General features: G+C 45.5%; 1 protein-coding gene across 1 annotated transcript in view; it reads left to right on the top strand.

The window, feature by feature from the left end:
* SLC35B1 (solute carrier family 35 member B1) overlaps positions 1–25,394 on the top strand; it is a 179,389-nt gene that overhangs the window by 38,136 nt on the left and 115,859 nt on the right. The window lies entirely within an intron of this gene.

The following is a 25,394-nucleotide window of genomic DNA, read 5'->3' as shown; positions in this document are numbered from 1 at the left end:
GTGGATTGGAGTGGGGTAAATTGAGGTGAATTGGATTGGGGTGGGATGAATTGGAATGGGGTGGGTGGATTAGAGTGTGGTGGATTGGATTGGACTGGAGAGGGGTGGATTGGACTGGAGAGGGGTGGACTGAACTGGAATGGGGTGGACTGGATTGGAATGGGGTGGATTGGACAGGTGTGAGGCAGATTGGAGTGTGGCAGATTATGGATTAGATAGAAATGGATTGAAGAGGGCAGACTGGAATGGGGCAGACTGGTTTGGATTCGAGTGGGGCAGATTGGTTTAGAATAGAGTGGGAGAGACTGGAGTGGAGAGGATTGGAGTTGGGCGTATTGGTTTGGATTGGCGTGGGGCAGATTGTGTTGGACTGGAGTGGGGTGGATTGTTTTGGAATGGACTGGGGGAGATTGAAGTGGGGTGGACTGGAGATGGCTAGCCTGGAGTGGGGTGGACTGGAGAGGGGCAGATTGTTTTGTATTGCAGTGGGGCAGATTGTTTTGGACTGGAGTGGGGCAGATTGTTTTGGATTGGCGTGTGGTGGATTGAAGTGCGGTGGATTGTTTTGGATTGGAGCGGGGCATATTGTTTTGGATTGGAGCGGGGCATATTGATTTGGATTGTAGTGGGGCAGATTGTTTTGGACTGGAGTGGGGTAGATTGTTTTGGATTGGCATGTGGTGGATTAAAGTGGGGTGGATTGTTTGGGATTACAGTGGGGCAGATTGGATTGTGGCACATTGTTTTGGATTGGAGTGTGGCAGATTGGAGTGGGGCAGATTGTTTTAGATTGGAGTGGGGAAGGTTGTTTTGGATCGGCATGGGGCAGGTTGGAGTTGTGCACATTGTTTTGCGTTTGAGGTGGGGCAGGTTGTGATTGGAGCACAGTAGAATGGAGTGGGGCAGATTGTTTTGTAGTGGAGTGGGGCAGATTATTTTGGATGTGGTGGACTAGATGGGGTGAACTGCATGATTATGTGTTTAAGCAAATTTCGGAAATTACACATAAAAAAGAAACAATGTTGCTTTACAATATTTAGAATAACATAATCATCATCTTTTGAGAACAGAGCCCAAGAACAAAAGCAAAACAAAAGAGGACGGCAAAGTAAGAAAAGAAGACTTGGCAAAATAAGAGTTAACTGTAGAAAATAAAACTTTGCAATTGTGTTTGTCCTGTTGGGCACGTTTTTGCCAGTCACACAACTTCTGTTTAGGGCTCTATAAGATAAAAAGTAGTACCTTGATCATGTTGGGAGTAGCGGATAGGTACTGATTAAGTTAGATCAATCGGTGCTTGGTCCCTGCTCCACAGACAGGAACAAAAATTATGCTGGGCCTGCAGTGACCAACTACGAGGCTGAAAAGAAGGGTGCCAGGCAAGCAAACAAATGGTAAACAACGAGTAGGTTCCAAGCAAAGCGAGATGCATGCACTGACACATGTTCTTGCAGTCTCTACCCGAAAAATAAAACAGCCAGGAATGACTAGGGAATGACCCAGCCATGTCCATATCTACCAAGTTTCACAGGTCCATGTTTGATATGCTGCTCCAGTCAAGGGTTTTTATTTAACTTCTGGGACTTGTAATCCTGTTTTAAAATGGGATAGTAAGGCTACAAGTCCCAGAAAAAAAAGGAAAACTTGGAGTGGAGCAGCACATCACATATGAACCTGGAAAACGTGGCAGGGCTGCATGTCAGCTTGCATTTTTTTCATTTTGCCAACACTACACAGCTTTGCAAAAAATATTGGCAGTCAATAGGGTAATAAGGTGAACTTACTGGTTTTTCTAATGCTTGCTTTTGTTGTGTTTAGTGCTTTTTGTGGGACATGTACTAAAAAAAAAGGTTCTCACTGCCATAATAACCACATTCCACATGTGCTTTTAGGCTGAAGTCTACCAGACAGCGTAGCTGTCTGTTTGCAAAGACCTATTGGGAACATACTGAAAGCTTCCCTAAGAATGAATTCCACTAATTGCTTACCATTGACTTTGTGTTTTGCCACTCACATTTACTTGCTTTAAGTCCGCTGACTTTTTGTTAGCCCTTCCAACAAGTCATTGTCCCTCCCGTGGAGTACCCTATATACTATCTCTAATTGGTAACCACTTTTTACAAACTGTGTTTTCTCTTTAAGCACTGCACAAGAGTGCATCTGTTTTCAGCTGTTTCACTGTATTCTTCTCCCTCCCCACCCAAGTGATCTGTGTTGCTCCCAAACACTATGGCCCTCATTACAACCGTGGCGGTAAATGCCGCCTACCGCCGTGCTGACGGCCGCCAACATACTGTGACTGTGGCAGGATTCCGCTACGGGTATTATGACCCACACTGAGAAATCCGCCACTATACAGACACCCACACAAGTCCGCCAGACCAAATGTCAGTGATAAATAGGCAGTACCAAAACCCACACCATCATGCCAATAAGAATACACCCCCAGTATCACGATCAACGAATCACCCATACACCATCCACGCACATCACACCACACACCCCAACACAGCACCCTACACATCACCCCACACATCCTCACACATATCACTCACACCACATCCATGGCACCCCAAAAACAGCCCTGGTTTTCAGAGGAGGAGCTAAGGGTCATGGTGGAGGAAATAATCCGGGTAGAGCCACAACTATTCGGATCACAGGTGCAGCAGACGTCCATTGCAAGGAAGATGGAGCTATGGCGGTGGATCGTGGACAGGGTCAACGCTGTGGGACAGCATCCTAGAGCAAGGGATAACATCAGGAAGAGGTGGAACGACCTACGGGGGAAGGTGCGTTCCGTGGTTGCAAGACACCAGGTAGCTGTACAGAGGCCTGGCGGTGGACCCCAACCTCCTCTCCCACAACTAACAACATGGGAGGAGCAAGTCTTGGCAATAATGCATCCTGAGGGCCTCGCAGGAGTAGCAGGAGGACTGGACTCTGGTAAGTCAAACCTTCAAAACTTTATCCCCCACACCCTACCTGCATGCCATCACAAACTCCTACCCTAACCTCACCCCCATCACTCCATCACCTCACACATACCCCACCATCACAACCCACTCATCCCAATACCAAGCCCTGTGCATGTAACACCAATGCATGGACCCCCATCACAGACCTACATGGACACCCATCACCACAGCATGCCCAGTAGAGAGACTCACCCAGCCCACAAAGTCACCACTCACACAAGGCCAGGCTGACAGGGAAATCACAATCATGCAGGGAAACACACCCATGTACATGTTGGCACACGCAGATACACTAACACTTCATTTGCATCCCCACAGGACCCATACTCAAGGTCACCGGAGAGGAGGTGCCAGCTACATCCAGTACCCCCCCCCCCCGAAGAGGCCGGCAGTGACGACAGCAGCTCTGAACACCTGTATCAGGATGACCAACATGGCCCATCCGGGACCTCTGGACAGTCAGTTTCCCTGCCACAGTCCCAACCAACCACAGAGCCTACCCCTCAAGAAACACCAGCACAGCACCCGCCCAGCGCGCCCATGCCACTGTCCCCAGGACATGTCAGTCAGCACTGTGTCCACCACTACAGGGACCCCAGGCAACCCCACAAAACACAGGACCATCAGGGGCCTGGGGTCAGTGGCAGTGGGCACACAGTTCAGGGGACAGAGGCACAGGACAACAGGGAAGCTGGGAGGACTGCTGTGTGACAGGGGGAGGACAGACCCTGGGAACCCACTCTCCAGGAGGCACTCGCCAACATTCTGGGAGCATACCACCATTCCCAGGAGACGATGGGCCAGATACTGGCCAAGTTGCAGGAGACCCAGCGGCTGCAGGAGGGACAGTACCTGGGGATCAGGGAGGATCTCAAACACATCTACACCATCCTGGTCACCATTGCAGGGGTGCTGGGCGACATGGCCAACACCATGAGGGAGGCAGTGGCTCACCAATGGGCCCCTGACACTAGCTAAACTGATGAACAGCCTTCCACCTCCACTGGCGCTAGTGGACAGGAGGCCCCGCCACAGGAACAACAGGCCACCAGCACCCCACCCCCTGCAGAAGGAGAACCACCCTGCAAACGGTCCCTACGATCCAGGCAGAAGCCAGAGAACATTTCCAAGACCCCCATCAGGAAATAAGACTCTCCTGATTGTCACCCTTCTGTCCCACTCTGTCACCCTGTCCACCTTGAAATGCCATTGCTCCCCTTCCTATGCCCCATTGGACAATGCACCTGTGATACCAAGAGACTGGACTCTACCCTGGACTTTCCTCCACCATCAGCCCAGCCCATTGCACATCCCCCTCTACTTAAGAGCAGGTAAATAAACACCCTTGGAACAAATACTAATCTGGAGTCTGTCAAATGATTCAAATATGTATTTGTTCAACATAATCAAAGCATTGCAAGTCAAATGTACAGTGAAATATACTTTGAAATGACATTTGGTGGGCAGCAGTACACATAGCAGGAGCCAGAGTGGGCCACAGAGATCTGAAACTAGAGATGCCAAAGGGTACAGTAAGTGGCCATAGACATAGGGAAATCAGGCTGCCATGTACAATGTCCAACAGATAATTGATAAGTTAAGTTACAGTGTCTTACCTGTGTGTCACTGGAAGTACTGCTGTATTATGTTGCTTCTGTTGTCAACATCTTCTTCCTCTGTCTCCTCTTCCTCACTGTCCACAGGCTCCACCGCTGCCATATGCCCATCTCCAGACTCGTCCTCCTGCAGAAAAGGAACCTGGCGTCTCAAGGCCAGGCTATGCAACATGCAACGATGATCTGGCACACCTTCTTGGGTGAGTAGTACAGGGATCCACCTGTCAGATGGAGGCACCGGAACTTGGCCTTCAGGAGGCCGAAGGCCCTTTCAATAATCCTCCTAGTACGCCCATGTGCCTCATTGTAACATTCCCCTGCCCTTGTCCTGGCATTCCTCAATCGCGTCAGTAGCCATGAGAGGTTGGGGTAACCAGAGTCACCTGCAAATATCGAGGGACAACTGTTAGACACATACTAACCCTTAGAGACAACCCCATACCCAAACACCAACTTATACTGTGTGGGGACCTTGGGCTCACCTATTAGCCGCACCCAGTGCCTCTGGAGTTGGCCCATCACATATGGGATGCTGCTATTCCTCAAGATAAAGGCGTCATGCACAGAGCCAGGGTATTTGGCATTCACATGGGAGATGTACTGGTCTGCCAAACACATCATCTGCACATTCATAGAGTGATAGCTTTTTCTATTCCTGAACACTTGGTCATTTCTCTGGGGGGGAACAAATGCCACATGTGTACAATCAATGGCACCAATGATGTAGGGGATGTGTCCCAGGGCATAAAAGTCAGCATTCACTGTGGCCAAATCCTCCACCTGGGGGAATACGATGTAGCTGTGTATGTGTTTCAGCAGGGCAGACAACACTCTGGTCAACACGTTGGAGAACATAGGCTGTGACATCCCTGATGCCATGGCCACTGTTTGAAAGGAACCACTTGCCAGGAAATGAAGCACTGACACGACCTGCACTAGAGGGGGATACCTATAGGCTGGCGGATAGCTGACATCAGGTCTGGCTCCAATTGGGGGCACAGTTCTTGGATTGTGGCCCGATCAAGTCTGTACGTTATGATAATGTGTCTGTCCTCCATTGTCGCAAGGTCCACCAGGGGTCTGTACACCGGAGGATGCTGCCATCTTATATTCAGCCTCAGCGGTTAAAGCCTATGGAAAAAAACGGTGAGCAGAGGGTCATATTCACAGATCTATTGAACTAATGATGAATTTCTTCCTTTATAGAACCAGTATGTGAATCCGACAACCAGTTTCTGTGACAATGTCTGCTGTGACGCAGTTAGGTGCCATGGCCTGTGCCCCCCTGAAATGGCCTCTGCCTGACCTGTGGGGAGGGACAAGTGGAAATTAGGTAATTCTGCTGGCGTTGTACGCCTTCGCGGTAGGCGGTTGATGACTGCTGCGCAACTTCGCATTGGTTATCATTGGGCCCTAAGGTTCCATGAGCCAATGGCGATGTACGCCAGCGGTGACGGTACGCACCGCCGCGGACGTCACTGCCATTTTCTCTCTGTTCACTCACTTGCTACCTGACCTTCAACAGGAGAGGACCTACACTGCAAGTGCTGCTGTGATCTGTGTCTAGAAGCGACAATGGCTCATGTGTCTGGGGAAAGGGCCTCTGCCTTCACTGCGGAGGAGTTGGAGAAACTGGTGGATGGGGTCGTACCCCAGTACACGTTACTCTATGGTCCTCCAGACAAACAGGTGAGTACACTGTGAGCATGATGCGTGGGCCATGAATGTATGGAGTGCTGTGTGTGTGCGAGCCACATGTTGGGGGGGCAGAGGGGTCCTGGCCAGAGTGCAGCATGTAAGGTGGTCAATGTATGTGCGTCAGGGGATGGGAGGAATCTGGTGGGCCATGAGTCTGACGGTCTGGACGGTTGACTAATTCCCTTTTCTGCTGTCTTAGGTCAGCGCCCATAAAAAAAAAGGGTATTTGGCGTGCCATCGCCAAGGAGGTGCGGATCCTGGGGGTCTTTGACAGGGGGAGCACCCACTGCCGCAAAAGGTGGAAGGACCTGCGCCGCTAGGCAAAGAAGACGGCGGAGGCCCAGCTGGGGCTGGCCTCCCAACGAGGAAGGGGTGCCCGTCGAACCCTGACTCCCCTGATGGCCCGCATACTGGCAGTGGCCTATCCTGAGCTGGATGGGCGCTTGAGGGCATTACAGCAGCCTCAAGAGGGTGAGTACAGTGCCTATTATTACAACCTATGCATAGCAAGGTGGTATCCGGGTGGAGAATGTGTGTCAGTGGGTGCCCCTAGACCAGGCCTGACATTGCAGTGTAGATCCCCTGGTGGCTAGGGTTCTGAAGGGATAATCCTGCTACCTAGCTTGTAAGCATCCACTACTGGTCAGGGCTGCATGGGTCCCAGGTGTGCTGCATTTGGCAGTGTGTGCCCCTCCCCATGCCTTGGATGCTAACATTTTCTGTGGTAGTGCTATGGCATATTGCATAGGCCTGTTACCTATGTGTGAGGGTGCTGTGTACGCCAACGGTTGTGTTGGTGCAGCCATTGACCAAGTGTATCCTTTGTCTCTTCCCCCCACCCTTATTGTTTTGTCATCCTAGCGTTATGTGCATTAGCATCATCTGGTGGAGGAGCAGAGGCACCGGCAACGGAGGGAGCTGCATCCCACATGGGCCTGGAGGCCGAATCCACCGAGGGTGAGGGCACCAGTGGGATGGAGGGCGAGGGGAGCACCACGACGGGGACAGGAGGGGAGACCACAGACAGCAACTCCTCCTCCGATGGAAGCTCCCTGGCGGTGGCGGACACCTCTGTGCAACAGGTACAGCTGCCACCCCCCCCATACCTGCACTGCCCTCCCAGCAGGCCCTCAGCGTGTTTCCTGTGCCCGCTCACCCAGGAGGGTGGGCATCTCCTTTGCCCCAGGCACCTCAGGCCCTGCCCCAGTCAGCCCTGCTGCCCTGAGTGAGGAGCCTATTGACCTCCTGAGATCCATCTCTTTAGTGCATTCAACCATTGTGAATGCCATCCAGGGGCTGGCAGCCCAAATGCAACAGACTAATGCATTCCTGTAGGGCATTCACACTGGATTGGCGGCCCAACAGAGATCGATCCAGGCTCTGGCATCCTCGCTGATGGGAGCCATTGTCCCTGTTTCTACACTCCCCCCTCCAACTTCCACTTCCCAGTCCCATTCTCCTCAACCCCAACCCATCCCAAGCACACAGGCAGACGAGCATGCACACAAGACAACACACAAGAGTGGTACAGGCAAACAGAAGCACCACACTTTATCCACAGGCACTCGCACAAACACCATCCAGATGCAGACATACCAACATCCACTATTTCAACTGTCTCCACCTCCGCCTCCTCCTCCACCTCCCTTCCAGTTCCATCCACACTCACACCGGCATGCAATACATCATCATCCACTACCAGCATCACCACCACACCAAGCAGAACACACACCTCACTGGCAGACACCTCCACAACATCCATGCACACATCCCCTGTGTCCTCTCCCACTGTGTCTGTCCCCCCACCCTCCTAAGCTACACAAACACAAGCACTCAGACACCCAACAGCCATCCACCTCACAAAAGCATCCAGCCCATGCACCTGCACCCAAAATCAACAGACACCTCCAACAACCACTCCCTCTTCCTCCACTCTCAAACCTTCTCCCTCTTCCCGCCCCAGTGTCCCTAAAAAACTGTTCCTATCCACCATTGAACTCTTCCTTACCCCTCTCCCCGTCCTGCACGTCTGGCCAGGGTGGGAAGAACCCAGCCAAGAACCTAGCCACCCAGTCTACGGGCTCAGTCGTCACCACACCCACTCGTGGTGGAAAAGGATCCAGGGCACATGTCCTGAGAGTGGAGGAGCCTGCCCAAGCTGCTGTCAAGAAGGGAAAGGAGCCTGCCCAAGCTGCTGTCAAGAAGGGAAAGAAGCCTGCCCAAGCTGCTGCCAAGAAGGGAAAGGAGCCTGCACCCGCAGGCAGGAAGATCAAGGGCCCTGGGGCAGGAACTGTAATGGAGCCCCCACCACCAACCATGGTTGTGCAGCCGTTCAAGGTTGCAGGGGATGGGCAGGAACTTCCCCCTACCACCAGCTGCAGCACCACCACCACCTCCAGTGAGATGCCATCCGAGGTTGCAGGGGATGGGCAGGAGCCTCCGCCCACCAGCAGCAGCAGCACCACCACCACTGAGCAGCCGTCACCGCCGGTGGACGGTATGTAATCCTGCATCCATGGGTTGCTGTGCGGCCTGCCCCCTGCAAATCCAGTGGCTATGACACCCACTTGAGAGACTGTGACCTTGCACTCCCCAGGATCAAGCGCACAGGGCACGATGCCCCCTCCAGAGCCAGTGGGTAAGACACCCACCTACCCCAGACTCGCCAGGATCAAGAGCACAGGGCACGATGCCCCCTCCAGAATCAGTGGGTAAGACACCCACCTACCCCAGACTCGCCAGGATCAAGACCACAGAGCAGGATGCTCCCTCCAGAACCAGTGGGTAAGACATCCACCTACCCCAGACTCACCAGGATCAAAAGCACAGGGCACAATGCCCCCTACAGAACCAGTGGGTAAGACACCCACCTACCCCAGACTCGCCAGGATCAAGAGCACAGGGCACGATGTCCCCTCCAGAACCAGTGGGCAGGTCACCCACTCGAAAGACTGTGGCCTTGCACTCCCCAGGATCAAGCACAGGGCATGTTGCCCCCTCCAGAGCAAGTGGGCAAGTCACTCACTTGAGAGACTGTGGCTTTGCACTCCCCAGGACCAAGCACAGGGCATGTTGCCCCCTCCAGAGCAAGTGGGCAAGTTACCCACTTGAGAGACTGTGGCCTTTCACTTCCCAGGACCAAGCACAGGACATGTTGCCCCCTTCAGAACCGGTGGTGATTTTCCATCTCCCAACTGAGGTGCCCCCATCCCCCGTCCCCCTGAGGTGCCTGCCTATTTACCAACAGATGCCCCTGCAGTGTTCTCTCCGTGTTGAAGCAGGTGCTGTGTTTGGCCTTGGACTTTGGCCTGTGGCCATGTGGACTACATACATTGTGGACTGGGCTGTGTCCCTTTTTGTGTACATATGTATATATCTCTTGTCTTGCCTCACTTATTTATCTTGATGTGTTTCTCTCATTACATTCACTTTCTCAAAATCGTTTTGTCTTTGCATTATTCATCCGAGGTACAGGGTACAGATGTTTTGGTAATGCAGCTGAATGTGTGTATGGTGTTGGAGGGGGGAGGTGTGTTTTGCGTGTGTGTGTCACTCTCTTTTTCCTCCCTCCCTTGTGTGCTAGGCGGCTGAATGAAAAAATGTTTGCTACTCTCCCCACACTACAAGTGCATCACCGAATTCTTTAGGGGTGGGCTGCTGGTCCACCCACAGCTTAGGCATTTTTTTATTGTAGACCTGAATTAGATTTTATTTTGCTGGTGAAAAGTGTGTGACTGGCCCTGCTACATTTAATACCACACATGCTATTGTTGACTTTCATCCCATGATGACTGAGGGTTTTATGTAAGGCCCCATTAGAAGGTTGTACTACATCCAGAACTAGTGAGAGGAGTGTTCTACAGCCAGAGCTAGTGGGATGATCCAGATCATTTCAAAGACTGTGTGAAGTAGTTCGTTTTTTTAATTATTTTTTTTAGGTCTTGCATACCAGACAGCACAAGCTAACTGTGAAAAGACCTACTTTCAGCTTATGGTGGAATTAGTGCCCACTCATTGCTTACCACTGGTTGGCTTTATTGTTGCCCTCATTTGCGTGCTTTTTAGATTGAGCCTAGGCGTGCATGCACTGCCTCTTCAAGACATGCTGTATTCACTCTGGGCTTAAATCCCATCCATAAGCTTGCTATTTGCTGGCGTCATTGTCACTCTTCTATTCTTTCATCCTATTTGTTGATGGCATGGATTTCACGCCTTTTCGGATGTTTATTCCTCCGCAAGAGCAGGTACCAAGTACAATATAAATCCACCAGTTACCAATTTAACATCTGTTTGGGAACTACTTTTTGTTTGTTTTGAGCTCTGAAAGTGTTGTAAGTGGCTGGAGCGCGATGGCCCCGTAAATCATGCACACTTCTTTTAGCAGCACTGCACTGCTTTGATGTTTCACCATCACACATGGCAGTTTGTAAGGCTCTCTCAGTGGGAGGACCAGGCCCTCTCATACACCATTGTCTCTCTTCACCTCACCAGCAGCGCCATGCAACTCATGGAGTGGCCGCTCCTCTTCCTTAACTGACCAGAGGATACCCAATGCAGTGCCCAAAAGACTGGGGGCTGCGCAGCTGGCAAGGACCTTCTAACTCATTGATGGGCAGAGGGAGGGGTCCGGTCTGCACTCCCTACCGCTGCCTCAGCTGAACTCTCCCCAGCCAAACAGCATTACCTCTGCCCCTTCTCACTGCCTCTTAGATTCTTATTCATGGTCCTCCTCGACGAAATTCAACCACCAGACACCAGGGGGCAGGGCAACGAAGTCCAGTACCCTGTCTCAACAAAAGCAGCTAAAATGAAGCAAAATTGATTTATTGCCGAGTAAATCAATTCAGGGATCACAGTAGGCATGTGGGCATACTAATACTCGGATTTGTCTAATTGTGCTGAATATAGTGGGTGAGGATCAATCATAATGGCCAATAAATCAACAAGCAAACCAAAATTCGATTTAGCCAACCAGCACTTAGAAAAGTTAAAACTGATTTAAATTCCAACTGAATGGTTTCATCTTTGTTTAAAAAAAATGTGAAAAAAAAACCTCCACCCAGCCTCCTCTGCCTGAGTAGTGCAGAACTAAATGGAACTATACCGCTCTCTCTCTGCTGGCTCATTGTCTCTCTTACTTTAAGATATCAAATCAAATCAAATCATTAACATTTATAAAGCGCGCTACTCACCCGTGCGGGTCTCAAGGCGCTAGGGGAAAAAAAGGGGGGGTTAACGCTGCTCGAACAGCCAGGTCTTTAGGAGTCTCCGGAAAGCGGAATGGTCCTGGGTGGTCCTGAGGCTGGTGGGGAGGGAGTTCCAGGTCTTGGCCGCCAGGAAGGAGAAAGATCTCCCACCCGCCGTGGAGCGGCGGATGCGAGGGACAGCAGCAAGTGCGAGGCCAGAGGAGCGCAGGTGGCGGGTGGGGATGTAGAAGCTGAGGCGTCTGTTGAGGTATTCCGGTCCCTTGTCGTGGAGGGCTTTGTGTGCGTGGGTGAGAAGTCGGAAGGTGATCCTTTTGCTGACTGGGAGCCAATGCAGGTGTCTCAGGTGTGCGGAGATGTGGCTGCTGTGGGGTACGTCTAGGATGAGGCGGGCCGAGGCGTTTTGAATGCGTTGCAGGCGATTTTGGAGTTTGGCTGTGGTCCCGGCGTAGAGGGTGATACACGCAAACACCCACCCACCTCCCAGTCCAGCTTAGTGTCACTCATCTCATGTTAAAATAATACTTTTTTGGAATGTTCCCTGCTTCATAATGAGGCTCCAGATTAATTGCCCAAACCCGCTTAAGACAGCTGATGGCAGTGAGTGAGAACTGGCCGACCTGCATGGTTTACACTGCAGAGTTGTGTTTGCCAGGCTCAACACATGCCCTGGCACAAGAATGGGCTAAGGCTATGAGTTTTTCTACAGCACCTGAGTGAGTGTTTCAGATTTGGTTTAGATCTCAGGCACCCTGGCCCTGTCATTCGGTGTTGTCTCGGTTCTCAACTGCATGCATGTGGCGTGAAATGCCAACTACACCTGCGTAGACTGTTCCTCTGTAATCAAGAGCCCCCCTGGATCACTGTAAGATGTCCCCAGCACCCTGTTTTATATTTCTGTTTGCAGTGTCTACTACAGACGTACTTGGTATTTCCTCTCTTTCCAGGGTTCAATGCTGCCCACAGGCAAGAGGTCCAGTTACCTGGGGTGCTCTGGTACCTACTCTAAGTTACTTTTGATGTCCAGGGTGCCCAGATGCCAGTGTTGCTCCATTTTACAAGCTACCCAGTTTATTACCATTTTATACTAGCCATCTAGCTACCTCGCCTTTTTTTCTTGCAAAGTACTTAGACGCCTGTGTCACGTTGGCTTCACCCCTGTTTTGTATTTCTACCTAGTGCAGGACTCTACATGCGAAGTGTCATTTTGCTTGTCCTGTTTTGCCTTATTGTACTAGGTGCCTTCATTGCATTCACTCTTGGTCATGTTGACCAGATGCCTTTGTTGTTATTTCATATGCAGGTTGAATACACCTCTCCACAGTATTTCTTCCTGATGATAGGTACCCTTATCTCTTTGTTATATTGACCTTTGTGTCTATATTCATTTTTATGTGAGGTCTAGCATTAGGCAAGAATGTTTGATTTTTATATATATATCTATATATATATATCTATATATATATATATCTATATATATCTATATATATATATATATATATATATATATATATATATCTATATATATCTATATATATATATATATATATATATATATATATATATATATATATATATTATTTTTTTTCTGGTGCCGTCCTCACCCTTTGGTATGTATTTTCTTCTGCCTGTTACTGTATATCGCATGGAGCAAAAGGCAGCGCTCTGCTCCTTCAAAAATAACACATCCACAAACAAAGGAACTTGTTTCAGTGCCAGGGACTACTATGACAATGTGCTTTTTTGAGACCAAAAATATTATAAGATTAACTCGTTTTTTCATGTATGAAATAACAAAAGCACTGACAAATTCAAATAGCTGGCAAACAACCATATATACAGTAAACGAAGCAGAAATACATATAGTAGTAGCGCTTTGTTATAACAGAGCATTCCCTCATTACTTGTGTCCTTCCACTGCTTAGTTTTCAGGCACTACTTGTGTCTCTTTTGTTAAGTACTCCTTAAGAGCACGTGTGTTTTTCAGCTGTCTCCCTCGTGTACTTTTCTGTCCTCCCTACCCTGCCGTGGTGCTTTTCTCTGGACTGCATGCATTTCTCCCTGGACCCTTTTATGTTGTACTTGCCCACGTGTGCTTCACTTAATGTTCCACTATCTAGCCCGTGTGCCCCTCTCTCCCCACGTCCCTCTCTGTAGCCAGGGTGCTTCTCTTACCCCTGCATTCAACGTTCCTCTCGTCCACGTTGCTTCCACCCCCCCCCCACCCCCCCCGTGTTGCTTTGCCCACAACCTCTTTTAGAAAAAAAGAAATCGCTTTTAGACTTTTTTTAATATACCAATCCCATAAAAACATCAATTTGCAAGGCGACTGCGTCATAGTGACTTTTGGTTGTTTCCTCTTTAGCTTTTTGCACTATAACAGGGATGCTGTACAGCGTAATTTAGAACCGGTGTCAAAGCCAATAGGTCCTGAGACCTATTCCTTTACCAATGCTTGTCTGACTGCGAGATCCCTTTGCCCTGGAACCAAGAGTTTATTCAAACTCACAAAACGAATTCAGTGATGCTGTTATTAAGTTTACAAAGCTTCAAGGTCCTGACATTTACCTACAATTATCATAGATTTGATTTGTGGAACTGGTCCCACTATAGTAATGTACAGCGGTAACCAGCGTTCCAAAATAGTCACATATACGCACAGCAAGAAAATGTTAGAGATCGCTGTAATATGCTAAGTTTTCTAAACTGCTGAACCTGACGGTACTAGGACCCAGGAGCCTCGTGACCCGGCGATCAAACAAGAACCACGTTCCACTTCTGAGATCAGCCTCAGAGAAAACATTTACCCACGTCATCATCCATGCTTGCAGAGCAGCCAACAGCCGCACTCCACATCCCATTACGTCAGATAAATAGCGATTACTTTAAAGAAGGACCCCGTGATAGGAGCGGCAGGGCTGCCCCAGCGCGAGCCTGCTTGTGTTTGGAGGAACCACGATTTATCTTTGAAGCATTTGCTTTTATTTAGTATTTCCACAGTGAGCGCGAAAGACAGAGTCGTTAAAATAGGACATCTGGAGATGAGTTGAAGGGGGACACCAGCTAGATCCGGACAGTGTTGTGAACAAGAAGATGGAGGGTTGGAGTGGAATGAATTGAATGACCAAATGCAAAACATGCTACAAAGGTAGAAATAGACTAACAGAATGTTAGTATTAGTTAGAGCTAGACTTGGCAACAGATTGACAAAGGAGAGCTTTGCAGAAGGTTTGGCTTGGCGCTAGAACCTGTGCGTAAGCCGTGCCATGAAAATCTAAATCATGCAACAAGCACGTTAAAATGTGATAGGTTATTCAAAGTTACAATAAGCATATTTCATTAACACGTGGAAGCATTTTACCTTAGTGCACCAGTCTACATTAACAGTTTTAGAGGTATTTATTATAAGTTATTGTTAAGGTTTTGACAATAACTTATAATAAATCCCTCTGCTGGGTCTCTGAACTTTTAGTAATTAAAACTGGACACTGAAACTGGTCCCTATCGGACTCTAGATTGCTGCCCGCATCCCTGCTTATAAAAACTCTGATCAATTACTGAACAATGAAAGTAACAAGCTTAACAAAGGTCAAGGCACACGTGAATGAATAAGTAAGATCTGTAGTTCATAAGTGCTATATCAACAATTCAATGATCAAGTCTGAATGGATTTGCAGGTTGGCAGAAATTCCAATTGAGTCCTTAAGGTATCAAGTTTGTCCTTTAATGAAACAGAAAACCAGCAAGAACAGCCACAGCCAACACGTGTTTTGTCATAGGAGAAAATACTCCTGGCGACTTCCTCAAGGCTGCAGAAGATACCAAAATTGAAATAAAGAATACATAGTACATACATAAGATAAAATAGCTTTCAACCACAGATTCCATAAACACAAAAGAGAAAACCCCAGTGACTCAGTGATAATCACATTATGTACAATGAAATGTGCTCATAACAATATGTATAACCAAATATAAAGAAATAAGACATCATTCTCGAAAAGAAGGAAAGGAAACTGCCCGAACTGGAGAAAGCGACAAACATCACGACACCACGTGAAAAAAGAAAAGAACCATTATATCTTCAGATTCCAAACAAAGATTGAGAATACTTGTAAGGAGAGAAAACCGACAAAGAAGCCATTCGCAAAGAACCCCTAAGTCTTGAACTTAGGATAGCCCTAAATCATGCTGTATAACTAATAAATCTAAGGCAATAAGACATACCTAAATAAGGCTAGGTGCACAGTTTAAAGCCAGATGTGGTTACGTATAATCCTATAAGCATTCAGAATCCATAACTGTGAAACAAAAATAATAATAATTTGCCAAATAAAATTATAGAGGAGACAAACTCCAAGTAATATACCAAATGTGTAGTGCATACCAAAGAAAACATACCAAGTCTTTTGGTTCTGTGTACGTAATCCATGCAAGATAGATATGAGTGGTGTGAGATTACACACCAGAACTGCAGGAAAAAGAAGAAATCAACACCAGGTTGCCATGGTTACTGACGTGTATCCCCCTTCCATGCGACCAACGCGTGTGTGACAAGTCTAACCCCGCTCACCTTGCTGAGAAAAGAACGCACAAAATGATGTGCTGCGGAGCAAAGTATCAAAGCTCCGGTCGATCGGTATGCAGACGGCGTTCTGCCTGCCTCCATTAAAGTGTCTCTGGACTGAATTAGTTCCCGCAAGACTTTAACAGTTACCAAAAAGGCCCGTCCGCCATATTGGCTGGTATATAAGATAGAAAATTACTGAAAAAAAACGGACGCCATCTTGTAATGATGAAGGGACTACTCTATTTAAATAAACCTTATATATTTATAAAGAGTGCAAAAGCGAAAGACCCAAGACCAATAAAAGATAAGTAAGATCAAAGCCAATAGAGAAGAGAAAATGTGAGATTGACAAGTTCAACCCATAAGTGTACCACTATTAAGGCAAAGTATAAACAATAAAAAATATTAAGTAATGATTATATGGCTCCACTTTGTTATGGGTATAACCAATATCATTTGAATAATCATAATTCTCCAGGGGATAAGCAAAATTTCACCAATTTACAATGTATTCACCTAAAAGTGGTGTATAATCCCCCTTTTTTTTAGACACCTTGTTATGTCTGTGCCATCATACCTGCCCCAAACTCCACTTCGGATAGTTTTACATATTGTGCATCAGTTAACCCTTGCAAAAACCGTTGGGTTTATAGAATATGAATTACATGAAAAAGAGAAGAGGGTGGAGGAAGCAACATAGTAGCATACGTTGATTTTTTGTTTAAACAATAATGTTCACCAAAGTGAATAACCATTCCATTGCAGTTACAGTACTGAATTAAAATAGGATTAATAGTGGTTATCTAACAAAATTCTGTAAATTGCCCACCCAAAAGAAAAACAGCCTCTGTGCATCAGTATAAGTAACACATTCATTGACATAATGGTAAACACAATAATTTAAACATTACTAATAGTAATCCTACGTCCAATACCCATGTAATAGCAGCAGGGACCGTACTGTTATGTTAATGTTATAGTGCATTGAGTAACACATAAATAACGTCTGTAATAACTCAATATTAGCTCAAAAAGTATTCCATCTCATAGTTAGTGTTAAGGCCCATCTCCACCGCCCTGAGTTTAAGGATCCATTAACACTCTCTTTCCTAAGTGCTAACTCCCTATTACCTCCCCGCAGATTCCTATGTACAATCTCAAAGCCAAAAAATTCAAAGCTCTGATTTTGGCCCTGTTTAGGGCATAGATGTATGTGTGTAGCGATGGGATATCGTTCATCCCCTGTCTAAGGGCCCTGTAATGTTCACTCACTCTTGTTTATAGTGGTCTGATAGTACTGCCCACATAATAACGTCCACACTTGCAGACAGTCATATATATCACAAAACTACTCTCACAGGTAATATTTGTGAGAATACGAAATCGGTCACTGTAGTGCTTTCCTCTTATTTAGTTTCTAAGCACTAACATAACACAACAGAAATGCACTTCTGAGGTCAAAGAAGACTTTTATTGTTGTTATATGAATGACGAATTAGTAGCTTTCAAGTCCACGTTAATCAAACAAAATATATCAGTTTGCAATATACACAGCAGGTTATATTTATAAGATATTGAATGCAAAGCAAAACAAATACTTCACCGTGTAGGAACTATTTACAGCTACATCTTTCTAAGGTCTGCAAGCTGATGACCCCTGTCAGCCGCGAGAAAGAGTTTCATCTACCCACACGGGATGCTGGCAGCTGGCGCCAAGCTCCAGCACGAGGTCCGGCAGATTCGAATCTCACTCTCTGCAGCCTGTTACATTCGTTACAAAGGTGTGCCCCCTCCTCTCAGACCTGGGAAACTGAGCAAGCCTTTTGGAGACTGGCCAGGTCTCCAAGACTACTCCTGTTCCCAAGCTCAAGCGAGAAAAAACAACGCCCATGTACCCTCTCTTATCAGGTCTAGTCTACTGTGAGAGCAAAACATCTTGGTTCATCTGGTGCAAAAACACAGCTTGGAAAAATACAGCTTGGATTCTCAACTGCAATGTCTAACTCCACGTTAAAGGCAATGGGCAGCTAACCTAAATATCAAATGCAATGTCATGTTAAAGGCAATAGGCAGCTAACCTAAATATCAAATGCAATGTCTAGTGTCATGTCAAAGCCAATAGGCATCTAAGCTGAATACAAAATGCAATGTCTTATATCATGTCAAAGCCCATAGGCAGCTGAGCTGAATACAAAATGCAATGTATAATATCATGTCAAAGCCAATAGGCAGTTAAGCTGAATACAAAATGCAATATATAATATCATGTCAAAGCCCATAGGCAGAATATCTAATAGCATGTCAAAGTCAATAGGCAGCTAAATTGAATACATCATGTCAAAGTCAATAGGCATGCAATGTCAAAGCCAATAGGCGGCTAGACTGGATACAGCATGTCAAAGCCAATAGGCAGAATACAGAATGTAATGGCTAATGCAATGTCAAAGCCCATAGGCGGCTAAACTGAATACAGAAAGCAATGGCTAATGCCATGTCAAAGCCAATAGGCAGAATACAGAATGTAATGACTAATGCAATGTCAAAGCCCATAGGCGGCTCAACTGAACAAAACATACCATGTGCTACTGGTGAACATTGAGCAACTAATATGCGCAGTGGTGAAACACAAAGTCATTGGTCAAAACAAAACTTATCAAATAGCAGGACATTCCGCCCTTTGACCAATGAATTTTTGTTTCACATATCTCATATTTCAAACAAACAAAAAAAAAACATCAGCACAAAAAAAAAACATTATCAGCAAATCATATTTGAATAATCAAAGCAATCCCTGTAAAGCAATAGAAGTGGATTAACACATTGATCTCATAACCTTTCACATCAGCTACATCTACATAGAGAAGACTGGGCACATTTTTTTTTCTTCTGAATAAGTCTCTAATTCAACAGTGTTAGCAATTTGATGTGGCATGAGTTCTGCTCATGTAAAGGTGCACGGTCCACCTGAAAGGTTTGCTGGAAGATAAGCAAAAGTCAGAGTTCCATACGAGAGGGAAAAAAAAAAAAAAACACAGCAAACAAGTTGAACTTGAACTGAAGGCGCAGTTTGCGCAAAATGGATCCATGGTGCTGGCACTTTACTCAGCCAGGTTCAGGTTGGGGATTCGGTCCCTTCCCCGACCCCACACGCACACACCGGAAGGGGGACCACACAGCGCACTCAGGGACAGTGACGAAACGTGGTAGGATCTGCAAAAGAAACAAGTATGACTTTTCTTGCAAATAACATTTTTCATTTAAACTGCACCCTTCCTCTTTCTTTCCCTGTTTTATAATCAGCAGGACGTTTTTGAGGCCCTTTGTTATATTTTCTGCAGGTTCTGGAGGGTCACTTGGGGCTTCAGCCCACACATCAGCACTGAGGTTTTTATCTGCTGCGCCACAGCTTCCCTTTTCTTGCACTGTCAGAAGGGCTGGGGCAGACTCCTTCTTTACCAAACCTCCATTCACTGCATTTTTGTCAAGTTGGGCCATTCTGTCTCCAATTTGTATGAATGAATCAGATTCTTTTCTAGGTATCAGCATAATTTCGATTTTTCCTTGGTAATTTGCAGCAATCACTCTCCCTAAAACCTGATCAATTTGCCCTTTCTGATCTGGTAACTTTCCTCTCCCCAACTGCTCTGTGACTGCTTGCATGACAGATTGCTTTTGTGCGTGCTGCACAGTTTTTATCAAATCTAGGGGAATGTGCATCTCTCTCATCTCTGCCCACCTGTAAGTGGCTTTTTCTCTCAGTTGTTCACATTTCTGGGGCACCCACTTAGCCATCCCCACTAAGGCAGAATTCTGGGTGAACACTTCTCTCTCTGAATTTTTCTCATTAACATCTGCAAGGTAATTGAACCAGTTAGGTACAAGCCATATGTAAAAACAAACAGCTAAAACATCAGCAATAAACCAAAAATCAGCGTAAAAATGACACATCTCACGTAGCTCTTGCTTTAAAATCTGACACACATTATACAACTCCATTCCTTCTCCTGTGCCAGAAAACAACATTTCAGTCAATGAATCATTAGTAAAACAAACATGCTTTTTATCTTCAGTGGACACGAATTCAAATGGTGCACACAACTTCATTGGTAATTCTTTTATCTGTGGTACTCTAGCCCTGTCTTGCAAGTACCAGATCCATTGTATGATTCTAGCTAGGGGCACTATTTTCTTCCCTTGTTCATGATTTAAATGTACATAAGTATTTCCTTCTTGCACTGCGCAGAAACCTAAAGTCTGCATTATTTCATTTGCCAAATCACAAGCGCGCAGCTGCATATTATTTTTCACAGTGACCATATACAAAAGTGTTAGGATTTCTCTCAAATGAGGGCTATTCTTTTTCCAAAAATCAAACAAGCTAATGCAACTCGGTGTCTCTTTCCCTAAAATCTTTCGTTTTACTTGTGCATTTTGCAACGGTAACTCGTAAATCACATTCTGGTCTCTCTCGTCCGTGTTATCAGTTAAGGAATGCATTTTGGCTGCCAAAAACCCTGGCTCACACGAAAGCTCAGTGCAGCTCGGAGCTGTCTTAACCCCCTCATTACTGGAATGGGACAAGAAAGATTCTTCAAAAACAGCCCTTTTATAACTTTCAGTCGGGCTAATTTGCTCACGTAAATTCCTATTTTCATGTTCCAACTGCCTACATTTCTCCTGCATTTCTCTGTAAGCAGATAAAGGTATCCAGACCTTTCTGTCATCATTACTTCCAAAACACACGTTTTCTACATATATACAACGGGAATTATTTCTCAAAACAACATCAGGCATTTTAGCTACACATGCATTTTCTTCTGTAATTCCCCAAACAGAAAACAATTCACAGTTTTTCTTAGCACCATCAGGCAGTTCATAAACACATGTATTCTCAGACATGGTCTGCCGTGCTACTGTGATTCTCCAAACAGAAAACAATTTCTGTAATTCTCCAAACAACAAAAAACAATTACACTTTTAAAGTGTGCACTTAGAAATCTACTAACTCGTCAAACCCCCTTAATCACCTCTTAATGACCGACCCCACGACTCCAGGTACCAATTGTAGTGCTTTCCTCTTATTTAGTTTCTAAGCACTAACATAACACAACAGAAATGCACTTCTGAGGTCAAAGAAGACTTTTATTGTTGTTATATGAATGACGAATTAGTAGCTTTCAATTCCGCGTTAATCAAACAAAATATATCAGTTTGCAATATACACAGCAGGTTATATTTATAAGATATTGAATGCAAAGCAAAACAAATACTTCACCGTGTAGGAACTATTTACAGCTACATCTTTCTAAGGTCTGCAAGCTGATGACCCCTGTCAGCCGCGAGAAAGAGTTTCATCTACCCACACGGGATGCTGGCAGCTGGCGCCAAGCTCCAGCACGAGGTCCGGCAGATTCGAATCTCACTCTCTGCAGCCTGTTACATTCGTTACAAAGGTGTGCCCCCTCCTCTCAGACCTGGGAAACTGAGCAAGCCTTTTGGAGACTGGCCAGGTCTCCAAGACTACTCCTGTTCCCAAGCTCAAGCGAGGAAAAACAACGCCCATGTACCCTCTCTTATCAGGTCTAGTCTACTGTGAGAGCAAAACATCTTGGTTCATCTGGTGCAAAAACACAGCTTGGAAAAATACAGCTTGGATTCTCAACTGCAATGTCTAACTCCACGTTAAAGGCAATGGGCAGCTAACCTAAATATCAAATGCAATGTCATGTTAAAGGCAATAGGCAGCTAACCTAAATATCAAATGCAATGTCTAGTGTCATGTCAAAGCCAATAGGCATCTAAGCTGAATACAAAATGCAATGTCTTATATCATGTCAAAGCCCATAGGCAGCTGAGCTGAATACAAAATGCAATGTATAATATCATGTCAAAGCCAATAGGCAGCTGAGCTGAATACAAAATGCAATGTATAATATCATGTCAAAGCCAATAGGCAGCGGAGCTGAATATCATGTCAAAGCCAATAGGCAGTTAAGCTGAATACAAAATGCAATATATAATATCATGTCAAAGCCCATAGGCAGAATATCTAATAGCATGTCAAAGTCAATAGGCAGCTAAATTGAATACATCATGTCAAAGTCAATAGGCATGCAATGTCAAAGCCAATAGGCGGCTAGACTGGATACAGCATGTCAAAGCCAATAGGCAGAATACAGAATGTAATGGCTAATGCAATGTCAAAGCCCATAGGCGGCTAAACTGAATACAGAAAGCAATGGCTAATGCCATGTCAAAGCCAATAGGCAGAATACAGAATGTAATGACTAATGCAATGTCAAAGCCCATAGGCGGCTCAACTGAACAAAACATACCATGTGCTACTGGTGAACATTGAGCAACTAATATGCGCAGTGGTGAAACACAAAGTCATTGGTCAAAACAAAACTTATCAAATAGCAGGACAGTCACCCGTCTGGCTCTTAAAAGTGGAGATCCCAGACCGAGTCCATTTGCACATACCGCAACGTCCACATTTATAGAACCCCTTATTACGACGTGTAAGACAATCTTCATGCTGGTGCATAAGCGGATAGCTAGGGCACAATATATCTTTAAGAGTTCTACCTCTACGGTACGTGAAAGTAGGTGAATCCGAAATTAAATCCTTGAGGATATTGTCAGCCTTAAGAACGTTCCAGTGTTTAATCATGCATTTTCGTAAAGTAGCCAAAGCATGTGTATAGTTGACTATACACCGTAGATTGGTATTAGTAGTTTTAGCCTTCTCTCTAAGGGTGTCCTCCCTAGTTAGGCGCACAACTCTGTTGTGTCCTTTATCCAGAATACCACGAGGACAACCCCGTGATTTGAACCTAACCTCCATATTCTCAATGGTCTTCCTAAAGTCCACATCCAAACTACAATTTCTTCTTGCTCGTACCATTTCTCCATAAGGAATCAAATTAATTTGATGTCTGGGATGTGAGCTTGTTGTGTGCAGTATTGAGTTGCAAGCAGTACTTTTTCTATAAAGACGACTTTCAATTCTATCATTGTGGATAAAGAGTTCTACGTTCAAAAATGTGATGTTAGTCGTACTGTGTTCCCAAGTGAACCTAATGTTCAAATCATTGGAATTAAGATACGTGATAAAGTCATTAAGTTTGGTGATGTCTCCCGTCCATATCATAATACAATCGTCGATATATCAACCCCAAAAAAGTATATCAGAGTTCCAGGTGTTACCTTGTTTACTCCAAATTACCATCTGTTCCAAGTACCCCATAAAGAGGTTTGCATACGCTGGTGAGAAGCGAGAACTCATAGCTACCCCCCATTTTTGGCGAAACCACTCTTTCTTGAAAAGGAAAAAATTATTATCCAAAATCATCTGAACCATGTCTAATATCATATTCGCATGTCCATACAGGCTAGCTGATTGATTGTATAGAAAGTGGCGCAAAGCAGTCATTCCAAATCATGCTAAATACTTGTATAAAGGGAAGTCACATCTAAGGTCACTAACATCATCTCCTGTTCCCAAGTAATATCGGTAAGGATACTAAGAATACGTTTGGTATCCTTAATGAAAGAGGGGAGGTTAGTTACTAAGGGTTGTAAGAAGATATCGACATATTCAGAGAGTCTCTCAGTCGGACCACCCATGCCCGAAACAATAGGTCTACAGGGTGGGAAGGAAGAATTCTTATGAATCTTTGGTAATGTGTACAATAGTTGTTGTTCAAAGCACAAGCGTAAGCATTTATTGATCTTATTGGTAAGACCGGGTATTGGATTTGAATCAATCTTTCATAGTAGGATGGAGCCCCTAGTTGGCTACTTATCTCTGATTCGTAATTCTGAGTATCCATGATCACAATATTCCCACCCTTGTCTGCCTCCCTAATAGTGATATCAATACGAGTGCAAAATTCTCAGAGCCTCCAGTTCCCCTTGGTTCAAGTTGTTAAGTTGGGTGTGATAATGGGCTCAGTTCTTACATTCCAATTTATTGAGATCTTTCCATACCAATTTAAAAAAGGTGTCTATACAATTTCCACTGCTGAGAGTAGGTGTCCATTTGGATTTAGACTTCAATCCACTCAACATTATATCAGATGGAATATCCAAATCATCCAAGATCTTTGAAATGGAAGTAGGATCCTGTTCACAATCAGTAATGGATAATAATGTGACTGTATCTAGTATATCCTCAATGGAGAGAGGATGGTAATCCTTACTGTGATCATATATGATACCCCTATCCTTAACCTCAGTGTGAATGCTGAAAAATATCTTAAGTTTAAGACGTCTAATGTATTTGAAAAAGTCAATTTTAGTTTTTTGATAGTCACCAAAATGAAAGTAACTAACTTAAGATAATCCATGTCAGAGATTTAGTTTCTGTTTATATTTCACATGTTTTAGGTAATCTTGCATTTCCTAAGAGTTTTACCAATATCATGGATGTTATTTTGTAGTTTTTCATTGTAGCATATTACCTTTTTAAATAACATTTTATTGAATTTAGTACAAACAGTGCATTCGGTTGATCTGACAAAAGTACAAGAAAACTGCATAAATATGATCCTTTACAAATGTTCGTGTCCTGGGCTAACTGCTGGTTGGTGAGTCCTTCTCATTGTCCCCCGCTCACGCCATGGTAAGTCCACTGTTTTGCCCCACTCTTTCTCATACTTTCATGGCCATCCCCTCGCAATGAGCATATTGTGATTTTTGCAGTTATTTACAGGGCTGTGTCCTGCCAATGCTGAGCACTGACTTTTATTAAAAATGGGCATACAAATAGGTCCCTACCAGGCTCTGTTTTTATGCCTATGATACACTTGCTACGCCCCTGCATGCCGGTGCCTTTGCAACACTGTGATTCTTTAAAGACATTCAGCAAGGCCCATTGTGGGAAGGCACTCAGTTCAGACAAGAGGGACGGAGATGGTGTCCATCTGCTGCCTCTCTGCAGGAAACAGTTGGCTGCAAGGGGCAGCTCTGGCCTGGAAGCGGAATATAAAAGCCCATGTCACGAGGATTGTGTGTCACTCCTCTGGACTCTGGGTACACTCACCTTTCCATTCCCATGCTTGAACAAGCAGCCATTGCACCTTTTCTACGCCACTGAGCGCCAAAAGGACGAAAGCCTGAGTTGGGGTTGTACCTAGAAAGTTACACAGGGACAGCAACAATCCTATAGCTACTTTGTCAAGGTATTGTGTTCCTGCTGCTGCTTTGTAAAACTCTTGATCTGTTAGTCTTGTTTACTTTGCACTTCACAGGCTGTCACCTTTCCTGGATTAGTGGCGTGTTATGAAGTGGTAATGCACTGCTCCTCAATAAAGGATTTATTATTGTA

Source organism: Pleurodeles waltl, chromosome 6 (genome assembly GCF_031143425.1).
Source record: "Pleurodeles waltl isolate 20211129_DDA chromosome 6, aPleWal1.hap1.20221129, whole genome shotgun sequence".
In the NCBI taxonomy this organism is placed as follows: Eukaryota; Metazoa; Chordata; class Amphibia; order Caudata; family Salamandridae; genus Pleurodeles; species Pleurodeles waltl.
This window is presented reverse-complemented; position numbering and strand designations above follow the sequence as displayed.